This window comes from Podarcis pityusensis (genome assembly GCF_964106645.2).
Source record: "Podarcis pityusensis genome assembly, chromosome: 1".
In the NCBI taxonomy this organism is placed as follows: Eukaryota; Metazoa; Chordata; class Lepidosauria; order Squamata; family Lacertidae; genus Podarcis; species Podarcis pityusensis.
The window spans coordinates 4,900,479-4,914,157 of NC_138028.1; the positions used below are offsets into that span (position 1 = coordinate 4,900,479).

The 13,679-nt window shown below is 46.5% G+C and overlaps 1 protein-coding gene across 2 annotated transcripts in view; it reads right to left on the reverse strand.

Moving 5' to 3' along the window:
* The window catches only part of FRMD6 (FERM domain containing 6), a 144,068-nt gene extending 135,827 nt beyond the window's left edge, over positions 1 to 8,241 (reverse strand). For both annotated transcript variants that reach the window (XM_080977374.1, XM_080977373.1), the window contains exon 1: positions 7,979 to 8,241. The gene's annotated coding sequence lies outside the window, so the exon portion shown is untranslated. The remainder of the gene's footprint in view (positions 1 to 7,978) is intronic.
* Positions 8,242 to 13,679: the final 5,438 nt, after the last annotated feature.

Consider the following 13,679-nt stretch of genomic DNA (forward strand, 5'->3'; position numbering starts at 1 on the left):
GTTTTATTACAGATCTGAAGTTAAGTGTTCTAAAAATGATTATGAAAGGGGAAAAAAAAAGAAAAGTAAAAACCAGCAAGGAGTTGGGGGAAATAGGTGATTTATGGATTGTAAGAATCCCAGGCGGATAACATGGTTTGGTGGTCAGGGGGAAATTAAACCGGGGACAGGGGGGGAGAACTAAAATCCAAAGGCTTGTTAACTTCTTTTTTTTGAACTAGCTTTGTCTTATCTATTATACTCTTTATTTCTTATTTCTGATATTTTTATTATGTGGGGAGTTTTTATTATTAAAAAAAGGGAAATTGTGGAATGAAAATGGGGTGGGCCCTGGGAAAGAAATTTTTTGTGTTTTATTAAGGGTATTGATGTGGAGTGCAGAAATTTTAAATTCGAATAATGGTTTAACAAATTAAGTTTTTAATTAGAACTGAGAGCTTGTGGAGCCAACAATATGAAAAAGGAATACGGTAGGGGTGGGGGAAGGGGGGAGTCCCAGAAAGCGGATATATGAAAATAAGGCTATGAACGTATGTAAATTTTTGCTTTCTGTATTTTCTTTTTTTTTTTTTGAAAATTTTAATAAATATTATATAAAAAAAAAAAAAAAGAAGCAAGGCCAGTGGTCAGGGATGATGGGAGCTTGAGTCCACCAAAAACTGAAAGGGGCGCAGAGTCCTCATCCCTGGGTGGATCTACACATAGGAAAAACCCCGCTATAAATAAGTCAGAAATTAAATCCTTATAACAAATTGGTATAACAAAAAAACCTTATATAAAAATCTCATCAGAAATTTGTTTGCTCTCTAGCGCCATCTGTTGTATTATATGTTTATAACATGTTTAAAGCGTTGTTTTTTGACTAACGTAGCTGAGGCCCCTGTCTGTGGGGAAGAAGGTGTAGAGATAAAAAGCTTCCGTTCAAAAATGGACAGAAGCATAATTTCCCACCAAAAAAGGATAGGCAAGACCATGCAGAATTGGCAACGTTAACAGCCAAAATAAGAGAACTTAATGAGGATTGTTTTGTGGAAGAAGGGGAACCTTTTTTGGACTAAAGAAATCCTATACTACGATGAACAAGCCAGCAGGATTTGGACTATGAGCAGCAGAAGAAATCAGAGATTATAGTAGTGTTGTTGTGGTGGTATAAGAGAGAGAAGATAGGGTGTAACAGAGGTAGAGAAATGAAAAGACCATGGAAGCTGACAAAACAAAAGAAATAAAATTACTATGTGTTGAAATATATGTGTTAAACTATGGACAACTTAATAAAACATAGGATAAAAAGCTGTAGAGCTAAAAAGAAAACAAGATAAATAAATAAAAATCCAGGCCGCCTTGTCTCCCTCCTCCTCCTCTTTCTCTTTCCCCAATTTTCTGGACCCCATCTCCTTGACCTACAAGCAACCCCTTTCTTCTTCGAGGTCTCCTGCCCTGAGGAAGGCACGGCAAAACGCAGAACTCCAGCTGCCCCGACTCTGGCATGTTCAAGCCTGTCCTTCCGTTCCAAACTTGCTTGTCACGTCAGCTGAACAACCAAAAGTCTAAATTCCTTCTGGCTTGGCACCCTGGTTGTGTTAAAACGTAAGGAGGAAGGTGGCCGGCCAAAGTTTTCAGTGCTGGGCAAAGGGAGATCCATAAAGCAAAATGTGAAAGGGGAGGCGCAACAGGGGCCCGGGGCCCGGTCCGAGGGCACATGATGCCCCCAGCTTGCCAGGGGCGGTCTGCTCACAAGGCAGAGTGAAACAGTCCCAGCAAAAGAAGAATGGACACAAAAACTTTATGGAATATGCAGAAATGGCGAAACTTCCTGGGGAAAAAAGAAATCGAGATAACAAACTTTTTAGAAAAGAGTGGAAACAGTTTATTGAATATTTACAAATAAACAGTAAACAGAAAAGAACATTGGCAGGATTATTGTAATAACCTGCAGCTTTACAAGAGTATGTATTTAAAGTAGATGAATAAATGAATAAACTTAACTTCAAATTAACTTAATTTGGAACATGCAGGAAAATAGATGTAAGGAACCACAGAAAGAGGGGGAAGGAAGCGAGTTTTGAAATGTTAAAATGATGGTAAAATTATTGAAATGTACAAAATTTAAAATCACAAAGAAGAAGGAGGAGGAGGAGGAGGAGGAGGAGGAGGAGGAGAAGAAGAAGAGGCCCGCCTTGGCGGCAGAATCCCATGGGACAGCAGTCCCTGGAGAAATCCCAGAGCTCTGCAAGATTTCGTGAGAGTCTGGCGAGCGGTTGCTGAGATATTGGAAGGGAGGCTTTGGCAAGGCAGCGGCAGTGGGGAGGCAGCACTGTCCCATTTGGCCTCAGGCGGCAAACCAGGACAGGTCAGCCCCAAAGCTGGGCAGGTCTGGTCTGGTTAGTGTCTGGACGGGAGAATGCTATGCTTCCTTGAGTTCCGTGCTGGCATATAAAGTTGCAGAGTCAATTAAAGGGAGAAATGCAGAGCAGCTGGCTCCAGGCTGGCTCATTAGGCAAAGCAATATGTTGTTTGGGTGCAGGCAGACGCTCACCAGGCAATCTGCGATTGCCTCCCATGGAGACACGGCGTTGCCCCATCTAGCTTGGCAGAGTTTTCCCAAGGGGCGAGGAACTCCTTCCAGCTTCAGAGCCGCATTCCATCCTGGTCAACTTTCCAGGGGCCGCGTGGCAGGGATGGCAGGGGCCAGGTGCAAAAATGGACCAAACAGCTCAGATGACTCTTGCAACGCAGCTACATTTCGGCCACACAAAAACCAGGGTTTTCAAATCACACCCATATAGACGTCCATCCTCCATCCAAATAATAATAATAATAATAATAATAATAATAATTGTATTTTTTATACCCCGCCCATCTGGCTGGGTTTCCCCAGCCACTCTGGGCAGCTTCCAACAGAATATTAAAAACATGATAAAACATCAAACATTAAAAACTTCCTTAAGCAGGGCTGCCTTCAGATGTCTTCCAAAAGTCTGGTAGTTGTTTGCTTCCTTGACATCTAATTTGAGGGCATTCCACAGGGAGGGTGCCACCACTGAGAAAGCCCTCTGCCTGGTTCCCTGTAACCTCACTTCTTGCAGGGAGAGAACCACCAGAAGGCCCTCGGCGCTGGACCTCAGTGTCCGGGCTGAAAGATGGGGGTTGAGACGCTCCTTCAGGTATCCTGGGCAGAGGCCATTTAGGGCAGAGGCCATTTAGGTCAGCACCAACACTATGAATTGTGCTCGGAAACATTCTGGGAGCCAATGTAGGTCTTTCAAGACTGGTGTTATGTGGTCTCAGCGGCCGCTCCCAGTCACCAGTCTAGCTGCCACATTCTGCATTAATTGCAGTTTCCTGGTCACCTTCAAAGGTAGCCCCACGTAGAGCGCATTGCAGTAGTCCAAGCGGGAGATAACCAGAGCATGTACCACTCTGGCGAGACAGTCTGTGGGCAGGGAGGGTCTCAGCCTGCGCACCAGATGGAGCTGGTAGACAGCTGCCCTGGATTCAGAATGGACCTGTGCCTCCATGGACAGCTGTGAGTCCAGAATGACTCCCAGGCTGCGCACCTGGTCCTTCAGGGGCACAGTTACCCCATTCAGGACCAGGGAGTCCCCCACACCCGCCTGCCCCCGTCACCCAAAACAGTACTTCTGTCTTGTCAGGATTCAACCTCAATCTGTTAGCTGCCATCCATCCTTCAACTGCCTCCCAAGGCATGATGGAGAACAGCAACAACCAGGAAAAGATAGACATAATATTTTACAAGGACAGGAAGAAACATCATGGACAGAATAATTGCCACACACAGGAAGAACAAGAATATAGTTTGAATGCTTCACCTGTAGCTTTATAAATCATCTAATGTGTCAATATGGACGGAAGTCATTAATATTGCAGTTGTTGTATAAGGGATTGCTCTTTTGACTGGAGTGTAATTGAAATTAATAAGATTTTGGAAAGCAGAAATGAAGAAATGAAGAGGGATCCCGCTAGCTGTCCTGGCTTCATTTTTAGCCTGGGGGCTGGGGGTCCGGGAGCGAAAGCGAGGTTCTGCAACCTCGCCATCGCTCCCGGAGCTTGCGGGACTGGGGGCGGGGGAAGCCCGAGCTTCCCCCGACCCCAGCCCCCAGAACGGGTCCGAGAGCGATGGCGAAGTTGCGCGCAACCTCGCCATCGCTCCCGGAGCTTGCCGGGCTGGGGGGATAGCTTCCTGAAGCCTGGAGAGCGAGAGGGGTCGGCGCGCACCGACCCCTCTCACTCTCCAGGCTTCAGCGAAAGCCTGCATTCACCCCATAGGACGCACACACATTTCCCCTTCATTTTTGGAGGGGAAAAAGTGCGTCCTATAGGGCGAAAAATACGGTAAATCATCAAGCCATCAATTCTAGCATGAGGGGGGACAGGACACCTAAATTATATAACTTGGCATCTGAATGATTGGCATTATCAATTGTACTCTAATTTGGCATTGTTATAATGAGGCTATTATTGAATTATTGTAACTGAAAACTAATAAAAATTATATATATATTGCTCGCTGGAAAACGCTCCCCTTAGCCGTTAACACAAGCCTGCCAGGAAGAAGGAAGCATTGCAGATGCGTAAAGCTTGACTAAGGTTGTTGACAAACTGGGGATGGTTTGAGGACCCTGCAAAGATTAAGGGGTTGGGATGTTTTCCTGCAGTCAAGGCCTTCCCAAGCTGGCAATTATGGGCTGCTCTAGCATGCAGCTCAGTGAGGCGTTCAGAAATTGGCACCAGACAGTTTGCAAGCCCAGATCCCAGAGACGTTTCTTCCAGATCCTTCCCAGAAGAGAAATTTAATTTGGATGTCCTGCATTATGAGCTCAGAGCTTGCCATCAGCACTGTGCTGGAGCAGAATGGCTGTCAGGCAGGCCAAAGTTGCCTTTCATCGCAGTTCAGGATGCCCAAGGGATTTTTTCTGGCAGATGGCGATTAGGAATGGGCAAATCTGTCCATTTCAGTTTCCTTTCTGTTCTCAGTTCTCCAACTCAGTTCACCTGATTTCCACATCAGTTTGTGACTGATTTATTTTTTAAAGACAGCACAATTTGTATACATTTTGGTACACCTTCCCACCCTTAAATTTCACTACATAGTGGTGTGGGGTTTTTTGGCCAGAGTTTCCCTCTTATACAATAAATTTTCACATGCTATTTTCACTAATATACACATTTCACACAGACTTTCCCCTAACGTACACATTTTTGCATGCATTTTCTGGGTCGCAAATTGCATCACAAAATTCAAATTCAACATTCAATTGCAAAATGTGTTTTGTATTGTTAACGGCACTGCGAATCTGGTAGGTTTGCATTGAGAGACGGACTGAACCCCATGTTGGCCTGTGAGTCAGACCTTGCCTGCCTGAAGTGACTAACAGCATTTGCATCTGTTAACAACATTGTTTTATCCCAGTAGCTGCAAAGAAACAGTGTTTTTGTTCTGACGCACCACCTGGGTGACCGCATGCTCCAACAGCAATGGAATTCACCCTACAAAATAGATCAAGAGGCCTGTTTTGTGTTTCTTAAAATAGGTGCATGGGATCCAGTCATAACCCACTCTTAATGCAATGCCTTGCAGCTATGGACCGGAAGGTCTGTGGGCAAAATCCAGACTCCTGCAGAGTGCCAATTCTCTCCCTTCCACATTGGAAAAATTCAAAGGAAGAGAACTCCATGGTTTGTCTTGTGATTGTGGCAGTGGGGCTTTCTGAGGGTCCAACCTGGGAGGGCCCCTGACCCATCACCCTCCATAACATGAGACCCCCGTACACCTAGTCACTGACTGTCCAACCTGTTCATTTAAATAAACTTTCAGTTAAAAAATACTTTATTCATAGTATTAAATCTCAAAAAATGTGTCCTTTTGAGAATTCAGAAAGCTTGAGATCATCTTAATGCATGACAGATCAACCTTTAGGTTCCCATTCCATGAACTTTGGGAATGTGACATTATTCGTTACCTTTCTTTCTTTCTTTCTTTCTTTCTTTCTTTCTTTCTTTCTTTCTTTTATATCCCACCCTTTCTTCTTTCTTTCTTTTATATCCCACCCTTTCCCCTATGGAGCTCAAGGTGGTTCTCTCCCTCCTCATTAGCTCAGTCGGTAGAGCACCAGACTCATAATCACAAGGTCGTGGGTTCGAACCCTGTGCTGGGCCGAAGATTCCATGGGGCTACATTAAAAGCTTTTTGCAGCTTGATAATTAAATGTTGATCGTTTTCTACTCTACTCAGATATTAATACTGCACAGTTTGAAGGGACAGGATGCATGAAAACGGAGTCCTTTTGGAATAAAAACGTAATCAAGGCCAGTAAGTTAAATTCAGACTTTCGCTTGCAGAACTTTCTTCAGCAATATCACAAGATCATCGAAGAGACATCCAAACACTTCATGATATCTTGAACATATCATGGAATCGAGCCCCACACTGAACTGGTTTCACGGTGCTATTTTGTCGTTCTTCTATCTGAACTGCCTCGGCGTTCCCTTTTATTTCTTTCCAATGAAAGCTGGTAGGTATGCAAGCAACACCACAAACTCATTCTTGCTCAACCGGTAGAGCATGAGACGCTTAGTCTCAGGTTTGTGTGTTCGAGCCCCACTTGGGCAAAAGATTCCTGCATTGCAGGGGGTTGGACTTGATGACCCTCAAGGTCCCTTCCAACTCTACGTTTCTATTTAATCATCCAACAATCCTGTGAGGCAGGTTCGGTTGAGGGGCAGGGACTGGCCCAGGGAGAGCTTCATGGCTGAGTTGGAATTCGAACCTTGGCCTCCCAGGTTTTAGCCCACCACTCTAATCACTGAACCACCATTGGCTCTATAACTTGCTATAACCTCCGGGCTGGTAAAGAGAGCCTTAACCAACTTTGTCCTCCAGATATTTGGACTACAACTCTCATCAGTCCTAGCCAGGCTGTATGTCTGAGTCAAAATGGGCTTCCAAGATATCTGACCTCTTCCATCACTATAGAAGATACCCAACATTGACTTTCAAAGAGATTAAATTTGGAACCTTACGCTACGTCATCATCATCATTATAATTTGCCTATTAAATTTGTATTCCGCCCTTCATCCGAAGATCACAAGGCGGTTCACAACATAAAAATATAAAATGAGAACGCAAATTTAGGAGCAAATTTAAATCTTCAGTTTGAGCTTTGTGCCCCAATCCCACTCAAACAGCCGTTGAAAATATTGCTTAGATGTAACCAGTCAGAAGCAGAAGGGGACATGCATTTTCTGGGCACCAGCAGCACCCAGAAAACACAGCAATGCGGAACATCTGCCTGCACAAACAAGGCATTGCAAATATGAAAGAAAAGGCATCTGGTTCCTAGTGAATGTCTAGTTTGCAGCTGTGGTTCCTAACCCAGTAAACGAGCCAGGAGCCAGGCCACTCATCAAATTAATTGCACAGACAACTCATTGGAAGCTTGCAGCCTTACTACCTCGGACGATTTGCAAACCCTGCTTTTCCCCCAAAGGCAATCACTAATTCAGAATAAGTTTTAAAAGGGCAAAAAAAAATCTGAATGGGCACACCAAATTGAGTTATGAAATAAATTTTACATTTCCCTAACTGACCCTTCATGCCAGCTTTGTCCCCTGCTGTCAGTGAAGTTGCTCGATTTGGATTCCTGGGTTACCAGAGAATTGTAGAGTTGGGACACCCGAGGGTCATCTAAGCCAACCCCCTGCAAGGCAGGGATCTCAGATAAAGCATCCATGACAGAGGGCCAACCAACCTCCATGGAAGGAGACCCGACCACCTTCTGAGGGGCGTTTGCTCCACTGTCGAACAGCTCTAACCACCAGAAAGTTCTGCCTCGTGTTTAGGTCATCAGATTTGAAGGAAACGCACCTCTCATCTTTACGGGATGCGAACAAGGCACTGCGCGCGAGAACCTCCAGCCTGCTTGCTTTCCAAAACAAAGCTCTGAAATCGTTCCCTACCTGGCGCCAGAGCAGTTTAGGTGCCGGGTCCTCGCTGCCGCTCCATGCTTAATCCCAGACCGCCAGTTGAGTGAGATGGAGAGCCATGGCCACCAAGAGAGAAGCTCTTCAGATGTCCCTCAGGGGACAACGTCCTCTCGACTCGGCCGCCTGAGAGGTGGTTGGTAGGACAGAAACGGCCGAGAAGACAGAGGTGTCAGAAGACGCCCACTCCGGCCTCTGCTGCTAGCAAAGGCAAGGGTGTTACTCACTGGGAATTACTGTACTATTAAGAGACCTACCCTGATTTGGTTGGCTTCCAAAACCTCGCTAGACATGTCCTTACCTGCTGTGAAGGAGGCAGCTCTGAAGCATAGAAGATGGGGGATGGGGAGGAATCTGAAGTTGGTTGGTTTTGGAGGTGAGGCTCAAGGCAAGGGAGCCTGGAAGCTTCCCTATTTGAAATGGGGAGTGTGTGTGTGGATGTAGGGGGGAACGGAGCCAATATGTTAACATGGGCTGCATACCTGACCCAACATGAGCACAGGGATGCGGGGAGCCTGTTACGGGCTTGGCTTCCCGCAGTGCAGATCGGCCTCAAATCAAGCTGCGACTCGCTTTCCCCAGAGACGTTAAGGAGCAGCTGGGATTAAGGAGCCGAGGAGGAATGTGGTTTGCTTGGTCCTGATGAGCCTCATACTGTACAGAGGCAGAGTCGCACGATGACAGATGGATAATCGCAGCCCCTTCATGTCTAATACCCCGGGATCGCGTGCTCAATCCGAACCCCGCTTGCAAGGAGATCGAGAACCGCAAAAGTCACCCTAAGCAGTCATTTGCTTGCTAATTTCTCTAGCATTAAGCAATTAGATTTCCAGAGCCACCGACTTAACATCTGCCTCTGGAGACCTCCTTGTAGGGTTTCCAAAAGCAGGGAAGGAAGTTTCAAGGAAAGGTTTTGCAGAAGCATGTCAAGCTTATAGCATGCTCTTCTTTTTTTCAAAAAAAAAACCTAGCTGGTTTTTCCTCACCTGTGCACTGTGGGGACAGCTTTCCCATGAAATAGTCACTATTTGCTTCTCTGATTACTGTAAAATGGGAGCAATCGTCCCTTCAAAGATGCAAAAACTAAGATGATAAAATACATTGAAAATCAGAAATGTTTTTCCTTTTTTTTTAAAGCCATGGAGGTAAGGCCTCCAAAACGGTGAGGTTAAATGCATCTTTGCCAAATGCAAATTGCATCCCTGGGGGGGAGGGTGTCCATCTAATATCAGGAATGCAGAAAGAGCAGGGAGGGGCAGTTTAACCCCTTGCTCCCCTGCTGCGCTCCGGGTGAAAAGGGAATAGCTTCTCTGAAGGCTCTGTTTGCGCGGAGAGGAAATCCTGCGTTTTGCTTAAGAGCAGGATCAGTCCTGAGTCAGGCTGCTCTTTCCTAACCTCGTTCTCCCGAACTGTGAAATGTGGGGTAAGTACCTTGGCCTACCTTACAGGTTTGTTGCGAAATAATGTATGTGACGAAACACCTTGGATCGTATCCAACAGCACGTCCTTCCTTTGTGACGACTCCTTTGATCCAGAGGAGGCTCCTGCCACTAGAAGGGAAGGGAGGTAATCCTTGCCGGTTCCTCTTCTCGCCCCCTCACTGCATCCAGCACGCCCCCTCCCTCCCAAAAAATCTGCTTTGGTGGGCTTGGGACCCTGGAGAAGTGTGAGGGAGGAGAAATCAGAAAAACATGCTTCCTCCCCATTCTGCTGCTATATGTTTTTTTTCTGGACTGAACAGGACTTGAACACTCCAAAGGAGTGTACTACAACTCCCATCACCCTTGGCTCTTGACCAGGCTGAGTGGGGTTGGTGGGATTTGGAGTTGAATGATGCTTGGAAGGTACCTGCTTCCCCATCCTTGCAGTAAACTTAAAAGTGCTGTACAGTGGAGCCTTGGTTCTCGAACTTAATCCATTCCGGGAGTCCCGAAACCGTTCGAAAACCAAGGCGCAGCTTCCGATTGGCTACAGGAGCTTCCTGCACTCAATTGGAAGCCGCGGAAGCCCCACCAGATGTTCGGCTTCCGAAAAACATTTGCAAACCGGAACACTCACTTCCGGGTTTGCGGCGTTTGGGAGCCGATTTGATTGGGAGCCAAGCCGTTCAAGTACCGAAGTACAGTCATACCTCAGGCTGAATGTGCTTCGGGATGAGCGCGTTTGAGTTGTACTCCGCTGCAACCTGGAAGTAACAGAGCGTGTTACTTCTGGGTTTCGCCGCTTGCGCATGCGCAGACGCTCAAAATGATGTCACGCACATGCGCAGAAGCAGCAGACGCGCAGACACGGGTTACGTTTGCTTCTAGATGCGAACAGGGCTCCGGAACAGATCCCGTTCACATCTAGAGGTACCACTGTACAGCTTTACTTTGAGAGTGGTTATGAGTATTTCTGCAACACCCCACTTCACAGATGTGATTCCGCCTCTGGGAACGATCAGGAAACGATGGTGCTTTGATGGTGCCTTTCAAAAGCACCCCACGCCCTGATCCTTCGGGAGATATGGTGAGTGTCACAATAAAAATCATGCACAGCCAAATAAACAAAACTGACTTGCCACCAAACTGTTTTCTTCACCTTTTTTTTTGGCGGAAATGACTGGCAGAATCCGAGACCAGGGAGAAGAGTCGGTGGAAGAAGATTGGAAGAAATTCAAAGATTATCTACAGAAATACTGTAAAATTAATGAATGTTAGAATGATGTTCGATAAAAACTAAGTGGCTCTAAGCTGAAATGCTACAAGGGAAGATGAAAAAAGGGTTTACTATGTAATATGTAAAAATCTAAAAGTACAATATCTTTATGATTATTGATTAGGATATTTAAAAGAGGGGAGGGAACTGCTGAACAGAATATGTGAACTGGAATACAAAAAAGGGAGGTGTGAGGAGGTCGAGGAAACAAGTAAATGAAGGATAAGACATAGAAAGACTAATTTGTTTGTTTAACTGGTTTTATTTTGTACTCTGTATTTTTCCATTTTTACATCTTTTTTCTTTTTTTATCTGCTTTTCTTTTTCTTTTTTCGCTTATTTTTGTAACATGTTGAAATTTTAATAAATATCTTTAAACAAACAAACAAACAAACAAACAAACAAACAAACAAACTGTTTTCTTCACCTTTTGGAGGAGAAAGAGGTGTCCAAGGCACAGACTGTCCAAGGCCTCTTCCCGGTGTTTTGGCAAAGGGCACCGTTACTAAAATGTTTGTTTCCATTACCCTCTACCTCCCCCCCCCCAAGTCTTAATTGTTGGTGTTGACCTTTAAAGCCCTAAACGGCCTCGGTCCAGTATACCTGAAGGAGCGTCTCCACCCCCATCGTTCTGCCCGGACACTGAGGTCCAGCGCCGAGGGCCTTCTGGCGGTTCCCTCACTACGAGAAGCCAAGTTACAGGGAACCAGGCAGAGGGCCTTCTCGGTGGTGGCGCTCGCCCTGTGGAACGCCCTCCCATCAGATGTCAAAGAGATAAACAACTACCTGACATTTAGAAGACATCTGAAGGCAGCCCTGTTCAGGGAGCTTTTTAATGTGTGATATTTTAATGCATTTTTAACCTTCGTTGGAAGCTCCCCAGAGTGGCTGGGGAAACCCAGCCAGATGGGCAGGGTACAAATAATAAATTATTATTATTATTAATTGGTCCCTGCCTTCTGTTTAGGAAGGTTGAATTGAAAGGCCTTGGCAGCAACGGCGTAGCTAGCCGCTCGGGTGCCCAGGGCGGCACACGCGCCCTGTACCTGGGGGCGGAGCAAGCCAGGGCAGGGTGCCACTGCCCCCCCTCAGCTGTAGGGCAGCCAAGGGAGAGGTGATGGGCAGACGCAAGCCCCACGCGCCGTTTCAGGCACTGTGGAGCCTGCAGGCACCCAAACCACCACGTCACTCCCAGGAGAGATGCGTGGCTCGGGCACGCTGCAGGCCCCGCGATAAGTGCCAGCCCCCACGGTGTGGCACCCAGTGCCAGTTGCATTTCGTTGTGTTTGTTAACTAAAACGTTTCATGAGCCCCCCCCCCCCAATTATTTTAAAAAACTCATATTTTTGCCATTTTGTCACCCCCTCAGTGATGACACCCAGGACAAACCGCACCCACCGCACCCCCCTTCCTATGCCACTGCTTGACACATGCCAGGTCAAATCCTCCATCCACAATCAAGTCGTGGATGGCAGTGGTTTTATTCATCATTGACCTGGCATTGCACAGCAACACTTTCAGGTCATGTGGGTTTCCCCTGTTGATTCCAGTATCCATCCGGTCAAGGCCAGACCCGGAGGCAGGGATAGTCTTCAAACAACGACTAAGCCTGCCTCCTCGGTAATGACATGGTCTGGTCTTAGCGTAACTCCGCCTCCTGCCCATGATCACCGAGATCGGATGTCCCAGTGCTTCCCCCCCTGTGGAACTTGTCCTATGCCACTGCTTGGCAGGAGGGGTTGGTTCCCTGCCCTGCAACAGTTCTCCGATGAAAATAATTATAATACCCCACCCACCGTAGCCGAGCAAGATGGTCTTCCATGAACACAGTCTTAGCGGTGTGTCTGTAGGTGATTGTGGAGGCCAATTCTGGATCCACACGTCCTTCCACAGTGGGGACATTGGTTGATCACGGTGTGGATTTGACAAGTGTGCCTTCCTCTTAGCGTGTTTCACCCCTTCGTCCTGAGTTCAAGCATCTTCAAAGCCCATGACACCTTTGGCAAAGGGTGTTCTCCAACTGGAGCGCAGGCCAGTGTTTCCCAGTTGTCAGTGTTTATACAGTGGTAAAGGTAAAGGTAAAGGGACCCCTAACCATTAGGTCCAGTTGCAGCGCTCGTCTCGCTTTATTGGCCGAGGGAGCCAGCGTACAGCTTCCGGGTCATGTGGCCAGCATGACTAAGCTGCTTCTGGCGAACCAGAGCAGCGCAGGGAAACGCCGTTTACCTTCCCACCGGAGTGGTACCTATTTATCTACTTGCACTTTGACGGGCTTTCAAACTGCTAGGTTGGCAGGAGCAGGGACCGAGCAATGGGAGCTCACTCCATTGTCACAGGGATTCAAACTGCCGACCTTCTGGTCGGCAAGCCCTAGGCTCTGTGGTTTAACCCACAGCGTCACCTGCGTCCCTTCCCTATACAGTGGTACCTTCGGTTAAGAACTTAATTCATTCTGGAGGTCCATTCTTAACCTGAAACTGTTCTTAACCTGAGGTACCACTTTAACTAATGGGGCCTCGCACTGCCGCCGCACAATTTCTGTTCTCATCCTGAAGCAAAGTTCTTAACCCGAGGTACTATTTCTGGGTTAGCAGAGTCTGTAACCTGAAGCGTCTGTAATCCGAGGTACTACTGTACTACATTTTAAAAGATTTGTCTTGAGAGAGTCTTTAAACCTCTTTTGTTGACCACCAGCATTATGCTTTCCATTTTAAAGTTCGGAGTAGAGTAGTTGCTTTGAAAGACAATAACCAGGTATCCGCACAACATGACCAGTCCAGCGAAGTTGAAGAATCATTGCTTCGACACTGGTGATCTTTGCTTCTTCCAGAACACTGGCATTTGTTCGCATGTCTTCCCAAGTGATGTGTAAAATTTTTCAGAGACACCATTGATGGAAACTTTCAAGGAGTTAGAGATAGCGTTTATAAGAGTAAACAGTCGTTCTCCCAGAGCTACAATTCCCAGCATGCTTAATGAA